This window comes from Pelodiscus sinensis, chromosome 1 (assembly GCF_052426305.1).
Source record: "Pelodiscus sinensis isolate ZL-2025 chromosome 1, ASM5242630v1, whole genome shotgun sequence".
Lineage (NCBI taxonomy): Eukaryota > Metazoa > Chordata > Testudines > Trionychidae > Pelodiscus > Pelodiscus sinensis.
Window position 1 is genome coordinate 336,434,591 of NC_143052.1, and position 13,263 is coordinate 336,447,853.

At 43.8% G+C, this 13,263-nt stretch overlaps 1 long non-coding RNA gene across 1 annotated transcript in view; it reads left to right on the plus strand.

The window, feature by feature from the left end:
• Positions 1-1,806: 1,806 nt before the first annotated feature.
• LOC142827158 (uncharacterized) overlaps positions 1,807-13,263 on the plus strand; it is an 88,129-nt gene continuing 76,672 nt past the window's right edge. The window contains exon 1 of the long non-coding RNA XR_012901627.2: positions 1,807-1,965. This is a non-coding gene — a long non-coding RNA (uncharacterized LOC142827158). The remainder of the gene's footprint in view (positions 1,966-13,263) is intronic.

Consider the following 13,263-nt stretch of genomic DNA (forward strand, 5'->3'; position numbering starts at 1 on the left):
AAGGACTGCTGCTCATGATACCATTTTATGACTAATTCTATTACTATAGGGCTGTGTCTAGACTGGCAAGTTTTTCCGCAAAATCATCTGCTTTTATGGAAAAACTTGCCAGCTGTCTACACTGGCTGCTTGAATTTCCAGAAAAGCACTGATGATCTCATGTAAAATCATCAGTGCTTTTCTGGAAAAACTATGCTGCTCCCGTTCGGGCAAAAGTCTTTTTCCGAAAGACTTTTGCACAAAAGGGACAGTGTAGACAGCACAGTACTGTTTTCCACAAAAAAGCCCCGATCATGAAAAAGGCGATCGGGGCTTTTTTGCAGAAAACCGCGTCTAGATTGGCCACGGACGCTTTTCCGCAAAAAGTGCTTTTGCGGAAAAGCATCCTGCCAATCTAGGCGCGCTTTTCCGAAAACGCTTTTAACGGAAAACTTTTCCGTTAAAAGCATTTTCGGAAAGTCATGCCAGTGCAGACGTAGCCTAGTAGTACCTAGAAACCTCAACCAACAGGACTCCATTGTACTGGGCACCATGATGATGTAATTGTTGGTGAATATAGGGGACAGACTTTAACAAGGCCTGGCAATCAACATCTATTCTAACTCAGCTACCTCATTAGAGGTTGCATTTACAAGCCTTCCTGGTACGTAGTAGTTACTTCTTCTACTAACGTCTTTAGAGTGTTGCTATACCCTCTTCCAGGGGAACAAGATTTGACTACACTCTTCTCTATCTGGATGTTTGTTTACTGTTTAATCTGTGTCTGAGATCTTATGATGACAGAAGAAGTCATTTAGCTGACCACCATATTCCTCTTTAATAGCCTGACAGCTTCCTTCATACCCCCTCTGAAGCCTACCAAGTGCACTCCTTTTTCATACAGTAACTTAACTACTCCCCTTAAAAAAACCTAAAACCCCATAATTCTCCTGTGGGTCTTTTTTTATTTCCACAGTGATATTCTTAGTAAGATACTCTAATGTAGGCACAGGTGTCTAGAAGTAGTCTCCAAAGCACTTAGAACAATTTCCTCTGAGCTTGATTCCTCTTATACATAATGTAACCATAAACTGTATTGACAGTTTCATGGTATTATCTATTATCCATTCCCATTCTCATAGTCTGTGCATGAATTCTTAGCATATATTCTTTTCTCTGAAAACATATGAGCTCCTTCAAACCGAGGGACCCAGTGGTGCTGTAACATTTTAATAGTGGGGGGAGAGGCGGAGCTGAAAGCCAGCCACTGTACCCCTGTCTACCCCTCCTTCCCAAAGCCGGGGTCAGGAACAGGACTGTGTCTCCAGGTGCACAGGGGCAAGAGGGCCAAAGATGGGACCAGTAGCCAGGTGCCTGAGCAGCAGCTGGGAGCTTGTGTGTGGAGCGGCAGTAGAGCCCCGTGTAAAATGTGGGGGTGCTGCAGCACCTGTGCACCTAATTCCCAACCCTATGTATGAAATTGAGCAAGTCAAGTTGATATATTTGTCTGTCTTTGATAAGTTTCTGGAAATAATTTCTTCAATGTTGTTTGCTGGTCCAACCGGTCAGGAACGTATAGAATTCAATGCCACATTAAGCTGCATTTCCCTCAGAAGGCTTGCTCTTACCCCTATGGTGGGCTGTGCCAGCCCCACACCGGCTCAGAATGGGTTAACAAGAACTTGTAGGCTCAATCAAGGGGCTAATGGAAGCCTGGGCTCAATGAGACTTGCCCTTCTGCACCTGCAGAACTATCAAGACTGGAGGGGAGAATAAAAAAAGGCCTGAAGCCAGCTCAGCTGAGGGGGAGTGGAGCTGGATCTTTGGCTATCACTCAGTGAGTAAAGTGTGGTTGGAGTCAGGGAGTTGGGCTGGGCTTCTGGCAGACAGCACCACTCTGAAGAGAGTTAGGCCTGCAAAGAGGAACCCAAGGTAGTTGGGAAGGAAAACAGGAGGATGAGAGTTCACCTGGGATTCTCTGTGCTGGTGAGTGGAAAAAACTCCCCTGCAGCTGGATGGTAGAAATTGCCAAGAAGCTCTGCACTGAGCCTGTGAAAGAGGGAGGAGCTGATACTGAGAGTCTCAGACAAGGCACAGGACCCAGGCTGGGTAAGGTAGGAAGTGGGTGAGGGACTTGGCCAAGAGAACCTGTGTAGTCAGGCTTTGATATCTATCAACATGTTCCTGGTCCAGAATTCAGTGGAGAGAGGCCTGGGTTCCATTACCAGCCCATTGAAAAAGGAGGCACAGAACTCTGAAGGAACCTTAAACAAGGGGAAGGATTATTGAAAGCCCCCTGAAACTGGGCTAAGAACTAGTCAGTCTGGGCTTAGGCTGAAGCCTCTGTGGGAGGTCAATGGACTGATCATTTGTTGGACTATAGGTTTACCCCAGAAGAGTTGCAAATGTGATGATTGGCAGGGGGCTGAGACACTGGGGGGTGGGTTCTGAGGTAGGAGAGCCTGCTATGCCCAGCTGTGAAAATACACACTGACAGTTGAGTCATGCTTGCATCACTGTAGAGATCAGTGGCCATTTTGCTACTGACACTAGGAGCAGGGGCTGAGCTTTTAGAGCATGCCTACACAAAGAAAAAACCCATGGTGCTGAGTCTCAGCCTGGGTCAGTTCACTCAGGCTCATGAGCCTTTTGCTGCTGGACTGAAATTGCAGGGTAGACACTCCTGCTTGAGCTAGCAGCCAGGCTCTGAAAACTGTTGATCGGGGAGGGTCCTGGTGCCTGAGTGCAATATTTACACTGTCTTTAGTCCTGCACCCAAGAGCCTAGTCTATTAACCTTTACTCTTTAACCCTGTGTAACGGGTTTTTCCTTTCACGTAGACATACCCCAATAGTGACTCAGGTAGTACTTCACTTGTCACTCTTCCTCCTGGGCCCTGTGTTTATTGAAATACACCTGCTGCTTCCCAGCCATTCCTTAGTCACCCAAGGATAACCCCTTTCCCTGTTGTATTTTCTAACCTTATTAGCCTACTGTGCAATACAGTGTCAAATGCCTCTTTCTAATCAAACTAGATTATCTCTACAACATTGCCCTTTTTTCCCCCCCTCACCCTCTGTTATCTCCTTGAACAGTCCAGAGGGGCTTGCCAGGAGAGATTTACCTTTTATGAAACCTGGCTGAGTAGCTGTGACCAGCTCATTCTTTTCAGTGTTTTGCAATATCTGGATTTCTCCTGCATCTTCGATTGGATGAGCCAGTCAATCGGCTTTTCAGCATCTGCCTGTTCTTATCATGACTAGGTTAGGTTTGTCCCTCTCCAAAGAACAGCTCAAAATATTTGTTACTAAATGAGACCTTCTGGCATTTCCTTTGAGCTTCTAAGGCAGGAGTGGGGAACCTCAGATACACTGGCTGCATGAGGGTTAGCTGCTAGCAGGCTACCAGATGCTTTGTTTACCTGAGCGTCCATGGGTACAGCTGCTTCTAGTTCCCAGTGAATGCTGTTCACTGTTCCTGGCTAGCAGGAGGTGTGGGGAGTGGCGCAGGCTAGGACACTGCATCTTAAAGTGCCAATTGGCAAGAAATGGTGAACTGCAGCTACTGAGAGCTACAAGTGGCCATGCCTGTGGATGCTCAGGTAAAGAAATTATCTAGTGACCTGCCAGCAGCTACCTCTCGTCAACTGCATCCAGCTCATATGCCAGAAGTTCCCCACCCCTGTTCTAAGGAAATGATTTGCTCAGTATTGGGCCTTGACTGTGTGCAGTGATTTGATTTAGCCCCTCGAGGGGCATCTAAGTGTAACCCACACACCTAGTGAGGTTCACTGTCCCATAGTGGCACTTAGACCACAGCAACAGATAAGACCAAGAGACCTCTACAGCATGGGCTGAGAGTCAGCTGGCTTTTAGCCCATGCTGTAGAGATCTCTTGGTTTTATCTGTTGCTGTGGTCTAAGTGCCACTGCGTGGGACAGTGAACCACACTAGGTGTGTGGGTTACACAAGCATAGTGTAAGTGTCTGATGGTTTTTATACAGTGTTCCCGCTAAGATTTCTTTCCATCCATGAGTAACCAACATCCTCAGTTTATAGCCCTCTCTTAGACCCTCCCCCAGGATTAGATGATCTCTCAGGGTCCCTTCCCATCCTATGATTACTGTCAGAGTTCAAAATACCAAAAGGACATTGGTGGGTTTGCTACCAATATCATAAGTATGAGATCCAGCAGAAAAGTTTGAACTATAGCATCTCTCAACTGTTATTAGGATACCAAGATATGACCACAGTGTGTCAATGTTGCAAAAGTGAAAGAAGTATTTAAGCTTCCTCTGTACCTTCTGTATTGTCCATCTTGCCAGAAGCAAGTCCAGTTGCTGTTGTATGTTAGATTAGCCTCAAGGCTGCTCTAAGTCTGCACGACCCACAGTTCCACAGAAGTCATATGAGGCCAAAAATAAGCACAGTTCAGCACTGCTCTAGATTTCTTTAGAATGCCCCTATACTGGGAGCTTTGGGCAGGGGGCACCACAGACCCATTTCATTGTCTCTAAGAAAGCTAGGGTGGTCCCCTACCTACAGTGGGGGTAAGACCCAAGTAGTGAACTGAGATCAATGTCTTTAGGGTACTTTTGTGCCATTGGCATGCAAAATGGTTCTAGGGCATCCGATGGTGTGATGCCTTTGTGCCATTGGATCAAGAGCTACTGGGTTGTCCAGCCTTCTCCTTCACATGTTCACACTGCATAATGCTGCACAAATGGGGAGCAGGTTTAAAACTAATAAAAGAAAGTTCTTCTTCACACAGCGTGTAGTCAACCTGTGGAACTCCTTGCCGGAGGAGGCTGTGAAGGCTAGGACTATAATAGAGTTTAAAGAGAAGCTGGATAAATTCATGGAGGTTAGGTCCATAAAAGGCTATTAGCCAGGGGATAAAATGGTGTCCTTGGCCTCTGTCTGTCAGAGGCTGGAGAGGGATGGCAGGAGACAAATCGCTTGATCATTGTCTTTGGTCCACCCTCTCTGGGGCACCTGGTGCTGGCCACTGTTGGTAGACCGGATACTGGGCTAGATGGACCTTTGGTCTGACCCAGTACGGCCTTTCTTATGTTCTTACGTACAAGTAGCATGGACCCACTGGCACAACCAGGTGAATCCAGGGCAAAGCGCTCCTTTCCCCCCTCTGCAGTGGTGCCGGGAGCCTGGGGCACGCTGCTGCGGGAGTCAATGTCTAAAGAGAGATGCAGCACCCTACAAATGTAAAATCCAGATATTGGTACCAGCTGTACAGGAAGAAAAATAATAGTGAAACATATAGAAATAGCCCTTTTTCAATAAACATTCACACCATCCCCAAAGCCACATCCATCTGTAGGCCACTTCATATCAGGTATGGAACCTACACCACACCGAAGTTAATGGGAGGTTTGCTATTGACTTCATCAGTAAGGTCAGTATTTTTTTGCAGTCACACATGTTACATTATTGAACATAATGAGAGACAATAGACTGATGGCTAAAGAGATGGCTATGCAGAAATTGACATGTGCTGGCAGTTTGCTTTACTACACAAACACTTTTTTCTGCAATCATGTTAGTGCTTTAAAATTGCTTACAAGACACTGAACTAAGCACAGAAATAGCAGGAAAGAAAATTCAGTGAGAGGAAGTAGGGAATAGGGCAATGGTTAACTGCTTTCCTGGAAGCAGCCTCCCACCCATGGCAGGCTGCAGGCAGAGGATTGCTCAAGCCCCACCAGGCCCCCACATGGGGTTACCAGCCAAAAGCTGGTGGCTAGAGCCAGGAGTCAGACCTGGCAGCCTGCCCCATGCGGGGCTGAGAGCTTCTCCAGTAGGGTTGAAGCAGTCCCCCACCTGGGATCCCACTTAGTCGGTTAGCTAGTCAAACCTTAGGTTAACCTAACATTTAACTGGTTAACTGATTAATTGGGATTTTACATCCCTATCTCTAATCTGACCTCCCTGCATCATAAAGGCCATTGAATTTCACCCAGTGATTCCAGCAGTGGAGGGAACTGTTCTTCCCCTCTGTGTAAGACTTCATCACTGTGCTTGAAATTGTTTCATGCTTTACTTTCTGCATGTGAGGTGTTGATGAAACTGCTCACATCCCTAAAATTAACCTTGCATGCTTAAGTGCTTTGCTGAATCTGAGCCCATGTTGAACACTATGGGTATCTTAACAGGAAACCCAAATCAAGATTCTGTTTAACGCTTTATAAATCATGACTTACTGAGCCACTCAATTTTTTTAACGTAATGACCCTATATATTTAACCTCCAGAGCATTCCTTTTTCTTTTGCTTCTTTTATGGTGTAATTATTTTATTCCAGTTCCTTTGCCTGTATTACGCCACTGCTGAGAGGTTGTGTCACCTTAACTATCCTACAGTTAGCAGAAGTAATGCTTTCTGAAAACAAATAAGGATAGCTTCCTGCTATGCATCCCCGAAGGGAAAAATGGTCCAGCATACGGAATGCCATTATCGGATGGAATTCAGAGGCATATACACAAAGGGATTTAGCCAGGTTGCGGGGACACTATTTGCATATGAAACACTGAATCAGTAAAGCTTTACCAAGAAACCACTGCCCAGTAGATGGCATTAGTACCCTAAACACTCAGTCCTGGACTAAAAGTGCAGTGTGGTGCAGATTTTGCAATACATTATTTATGAAAGAAAATTAACTTTGAATCTGTGCATTTTGCCTCAGGCAATATTAAGCAATAAACAAGATTTTCACACCAACAGGTAACGAATAGTTTTCTTAACAAATTAGATGAACCCTGATGTCTCATTTCAGATTACTTTGGAGCTTGGTGTCTAATACATTTCTCTTATGTTCAAAATCTCTGTTTTACACAGAATAAAAGGAAAATGACTAGAGAGATACTGTTCTGGGCAAAGCCTCTTAGCACTTTGATGGCAAATATATTTTAGCTTTTAATATTGATTTGTAATCATAAGCATTTCAAACATGTAATTTTGGCTGCACTGTGCTACAGAATGGTAATTCTGAAATTATAGATCACCTTCCCTCAGGTGATTGAATGCCATGCAGATACCTCTTCAAAAATACCCCTGTGGCATACTCCAGGTCAGCATTACGATATACCCATTTTACAGAAGAGGAAAGCAAGGCAGAGAGATGGAGTGACTTGCCCAGAGACAGTGGCACAGCTGAGAGGGTAACTCAGGATTAATGACTCTTGAGCCCCTACTCTGACCATTAAATACAACTGCATCCAAATACCACATCCCTTTGGCCCTGGAACCAGTGAAAATGCAGTAATACATATATATACAAGAGGTTTGTTTTATCTGTAATTAAGACTATGGATCCAATTATGACATGACGTGGAAAAAAAGCTTCCTTTCAATATTCATTATTATTTTGAAACAAATGTTGGATACTCAATTCTGGTACAGCTACAGTTCTGTAGGATATTTTTACAGTTCTTAAAGCATGTTGGGTTATTTACAGTGCAAACAGAAAAACAGTGAGAATTGACAATTTTGTTGCTATGGCACTTGAATTCAGCCAAAGAAAACTGAGTTTGTCTATCTAAGGGGCTATTAGGGCTAACTAAAAAGACTATCAAAATCTTGGGATAATACAAATAAGTTTTCAGTCTGTTATTCTTTTGAAATGGTTCAATTTTCTGAAATTTCTATTGATTCCCTACCCCCCAGTATCTTTAGTTTCAAAACAATTTTCAGCCCAAGGTTCTGCTCACTCCCAGTGGTGAAAGTAATTTAAAATTTCTTACAGGTACTGTTGTATTGCAACCCGGGTCCCTCCTAGCTCTTTAAATAGCTCCCTGTTGTCTCTTGCTGAAGCTCAGCCAGCTCTTGCCAGAGCTGTGCACCAGGGAGTACCCACTTACTTCACTTCTGCTCACTCCCAGAGCAAAAAGATTGGGTATTTAAGAGTACTTTCATATTGCCCTTCTGAGATCTATCTCAAAGTGATTCTTTTATTGGAAGACCTCTGAGGAGGCAAGACTGTTACTTGCATCCTGTGTGACCTTCACCAAGTCACTTAACCTCTCTGTGCCTCATTTGTGTACAGAATAGATGGAAATGCTAGGCTAGGTTTTTGTTTCACTTCAGATCACTGGACCAATCTTTTGCTATCTTTACAAATGAAAGCTTGGCAAATACAAAAGTACACAAGATTTTTTTCCAGAGGTAGCATCTGGCTGCTTTGTAATGCACTGGCATCTTTGGTGTTACCTCTCAGGCCATCAGAGAGTTAGACTGTTAATGTCTTGTCTAGGCTGTTTCCCCTGGATACCACAGATTAAGGAATATTTAGTTATGCTAGATGTATTCAAGTCATTGGGGTGTGATGAAATTCATCCTAGTGTACTTAAGGAACCAGCTGAAGCTATCTCAGATCCGTTAGCAATTATCTTTGAGAATTCCTGGAAGACAGGGTGAGATCTCAGAAGACAGGAGAAGGGCAAACATAGTTCTCCTCTAAATGAGGAACAAAAAGGTACCGGGAAATTTATAGACTAGTCTGTTTAACTTTGTTCAATTTGTTCTAGTATCTTTCCAAGTATCAGTTTGTAAGCACCTACAGGATAATAGGACTCATATAGGACTATGAGGAATAGACCGCATAGATGTGTCAAGGGCAAATCATACCAAAATAACCTAATTTCCCTCTGACAGGGTTCTTGTTTGGGGAGAAAACAGAAAGACTTTATATATCTTAATTTTTAGCAAGGTTATTGACACAATGTGACATGACAGTCTCGTATGCAATCTAATGTAATTTCATATAGATCACTATAAGGTTGGTGCACAACTGGTTGAAAGACTATTCATGAAGTAGTTAGCAATAGATTGCTGTCGTTTGGTCAGTCCTAAGTTTGGTACTAGTGCACATTTTAAAAAAATGACCTGGATAATGAATTGGAGTGCATGCTTATAAAATTTGTAAATGAAACCAACCTGTGAGGTGTTGCAAGCATTTTGGAGGACAGGATTAGAACTACAAATGACATTGACAAATTGGAGAGCTGGTCTAAGGCCTTCAAGACAAAATGCAACGAAGACAAGTGCAGAGTATTGAAACTTCAGAAGGAAAAATCAAATGTCCAACTACAAAATGGGGAATAGTAAGGCTTGGTGGTAATGCTGCTGACAATGATTTGGTGCATATAGTGGCTCTCAAACTGAATATGAATCAACAAGGTTAATAAAGTTGCTAAAAAGGCTAATGTAGTTCTAGGCTGCAGTAATAGGAGTGTCATAGGTAGGACTCAATCTATTCAGAATGGGTGAGGCCTCAGCTGGAGTATTGTGGTCAATTCTGGATGCCACACTTCAAGAAAATTGTGGACAATTTGGAAAGTCCAAGGGAGAACCAGAAACATGACGCAGGTCTAGAAAACATGACCAGATTGGGCATGTTTGATCTTGAGAAAAGAAGGCTGAGGAGGGACTTGATAACTCTCTTCAAATATGTTAAGGGCTATTATAAAGAGGACGGCGATTAAGTATTCCTTACATCTGCTGAAAGTAGGACAATGTAATGGCCTTAATGTGTAGGAAGGGAGATTTAGGTTAGATAGTAGGAAATAGTTTCTAACAGTAATGGTCGTTAAGCTCTGGTATAAGCTTTCAAGGGAGGTTGCAGAATCCCGGATAATCACCTGTCAAGGACGATCTAAATTAACTTGGTCCTGCTTCAATGCTGAGGGCTTGACTTGACTTCCTGAGATTCCTTCCAGTCATAAATTTCTGAGATTCTATTATTTCATGCTGATTTTTGCAATTAAGGAAATTTGGAGGCTGCTTGTTTCATATAACTGAGAATCAGGCAAGGAACAAACTCATGCATGTATTATAATTAAAAATGCTGTGTCCTCCCTCCACCCCCAAAGTTAATGTACCATATTGATCTTTCTGTCCTGTCTATTGTCCTTAGAGCAAGATTCTCAGAGTAAGATACTTTAAATATCAAGATTAGAATCATGGACAGCACATGACTCCAGCATTTGGGGAGGCTGGGTCTGACCACTGGTGGGGGAGGGCCAATAGTGCCTGGACTGTGGCCCTGACCCCTGCTCATCCCTGAGGCTCATCCCACTAAGTCTTCTCCTGAGTCCCTTGTCAGATTTTTACCCCCACTCCATGCTAGGTCCCACTCCTGCTCAGCCACTTCCTCCGAGGGCTTGTTGCTTGTGCTCCTTTGCTCCCTAGAATCCTAGGGCTGGAAGAGACCTCAAGAGGTCATCAAGTCCAGCCCCCTACTCAAAGCAGGACCAATTCCAAGTAAATCAACTCAGCCAGGGCTTTGTCAAGCCGAAATATAAAAACCTCTAGGGATGGAGATTCCACTACCTCCCTAGGTAACCCATTCCAGTGCTTCATCACCCTCCTAGTGAAATAATTTTTCCTAATATCCAACCTGGACCTCCCTCACTGCAACTTGAGATGATTGCTCTTTGTTCTGCCATCTGTCACTACTTAGAACAGCCTCTCTCCATCTTCTTTGGAGCCTGCCTTCTGGAAGTTGAAAGCTGCTATCAAATCCCCCCCCCACTCTTCTCTTCTTCAGACTAAATAAACCCAAATTTCTCAGCCTCTCCTCATAGGTCATCTGCTCTAGCCCCCTAATCATTGTGGTTGCCCTCCGCTGGACCCTCTCAATGCATCCACATCCTTTTTGTAGTGGGGGGCCCAGAACTGGACACAATACTCTAGATGTGACCTCACCACAGCTGAATGAAGGCGAATAATCACTTACCTAGATCTGCTGGCAATGCTCCTCCTAATGCAACCTAATATTCCATTTGCCTTCTTGGCTACAAGGGCACATTGTTGATTCATATCCAGCTTCTCATCCACTGTAATCCCCAGGTCCTGTTCTGCCGAACTGCTACTTAGCCAGTCAGTCCCTAGCCTGTAACAGTGTTTGGGATTCTTCCATCCCAAGTGCAGGACTCTGCACTTGTCCTTGTTGAACCTCATCTGATTTCTTTTGGCCTAATCCTCTAATCTGTCTAGGTCACTCCTGATCCTATCCCTGCCCTCCAATGTATCTACCTCTTTCCCTTAGCTTAGTGTCATCCGCAAACTTGCTGAGGGTGCAATCCATCTCTTCATCCAGGTCATTAATAAAGATGTTGAATAAAACCAGCTGTAGAACCGTTCCGTGGGGCACTCCACTAGGAACCGACCTCCAACCTGACATCGAGCCGTTAATCACTACCCAACAGTCTAGCCAGCTTTCTAAGTGCTTCAAAAGAGGGGCAGGCAGTGGGGTGTCTTGAGGAAAGGGGTGAAGACACCTCATTGCCCCCCCGGTCTTCCCCTGCTGCTCATGCCTATCTGCCTCCTCCTTCAAGAAGCCCCCTTGCCCACACCTCTGCCTCTCAGGGGCTGAAAAGGTAGGAGTAGTGTGTGTTGGGAGGGAGAGGAGTGGAGTGAGGCTGCAGGGGAAAGCATTGGTGGAGTGGAGACAGGAAGGGTATGTCTACCCAGCAACATTATTTCAAAAGAACTAGTGTTATTTTGAAATAACTCAGTCCATGTCTACACAGTGGGCAGTTATTTTGAAATAATGTCGAAATACAGTCAAGCTGGAGGAATTCATGCTCCAACTCCCCTTACTCCTCATACAATGAGGCTAAGTCTACACTGGCCCCTTTTCCGGAAGGGGCATGTAAATTTCACTAGTCGTCGTAGGGAAATCCGCGGGGGATTTAAATATCCCCCGCGGCATTTAAATACAAATGTCCGCCGCTTTTTTCCGGCTTTTAAAAAAGCCGGAAAAGAGCGTCTAGACTGGCCCCGATCCTCCGGAAAAAGCGCCCTTTTCCGGAGGGTCTTATTCCTACTTCAAAGTAGGAATAAGACCCTCCGGAAAAGGGCACTTTTTCCGGAGGATCGGGGCCAAGTGTAGACGCTCTTTTCCGGCTTTTTTAAAAGCCGGAAAAAAGCGGCGGACATTTTTATTTAAATGCCGCGGGGGATATTTAAATCCCCCGCGGATTTCCCTACGACGACTAGTGAAATTTACATGCCCCTTCCGGAAAAGGGGCCAGTGTAGACGTAGCCTGAGGGTTACAGAAGGTGGAGGGCTCTATTTCAAAATAAGTGCTGTGTATATGCTCCCAATTTCAAAATAAGCTATTTTGAAATAAGCTACACAACTGATATAGCTCAATTTGCACAACTTATTTTGAGGTAAACCCTCATGTGTAGATGCACCTGAAGATGTGGACTAACAATGGGAAGAGGGGCACCATGGGTGGGGCTAGTGGTTCCTTTTCAATGGTGTTGCTTCAAAGACATCAGGCTGGTGGTGTGCCCCCAACATGTAACAGATTCACGTACTTTGTAGATCAGGTACAGAAGGTGATAACAGCTCCAGGACATTATGAAGTAATTGAAGCTTAACAAAACGTAAATTTTTTTAATCTCTCCTCGTAAGGAAGCTTTTGAATAGACTTAATAATGTATTAGCCCTTCTCTGTACTTTTTCCATTCTAATTTTATCTTTATTCAGATGGGTAACCAGAACGGCACATAATATTCAAGATGTGGGTGAACCACAGATTTTAATAGTGGCATTGATATCTTCCATCTTATTATTTATCCCTATCCTAAAGGTTCCCAATATTCTATTAGCTTTTTTGACTGCCGTTGCACATTGAGCAGAAGCTTTCAGAGAATGATCCACCATGACTCCGATATCTTTCTTGAGTGCTAACAACTAATTTAGACCCCATCATTTTGTATGTATAGTTGGAATTGTTTTTGAAGGTGCATTTCTTTACACTTATCAGCACTGAATTTCATCTGCCATTTTGTTGCCCTGTCACCTAGTTTTGTGAGATCTCTTTGTCAGCTTTGGACTTAACTACCTTGAGTAATTTTGGTTAAATTATTCATAAGTGAACACACTGAAAGGTTACTTACCTACTTAAAAGATAATGACAGCTTTTTACTTAAGAACTGCTTGTTGTGAATATAATTACTGCTCTAAGTGCTCTACTTCAGTGAGCTATTAATGGGACACTGTCAAGGTGTCTGTTCCAAAATCAGGCTTTTAAAAAAGCAAAAGCTAATGTTAATAGAAATATTTTCAACATTTATTTAGCTTTCGATTAAAATAGTTTAGTTTAAATATTACCATGCAGTATTGGGAGTCCAGAGAGCATCACACGAGGTCCTAGTGCATACAAACCAAGAAGCAACATTGACCATAAATGTACAGAACTTGCAACTGGATCTGTGCAGATGTTGCCAAGTGGTTAGACACTGACAGGTGTTTTAGA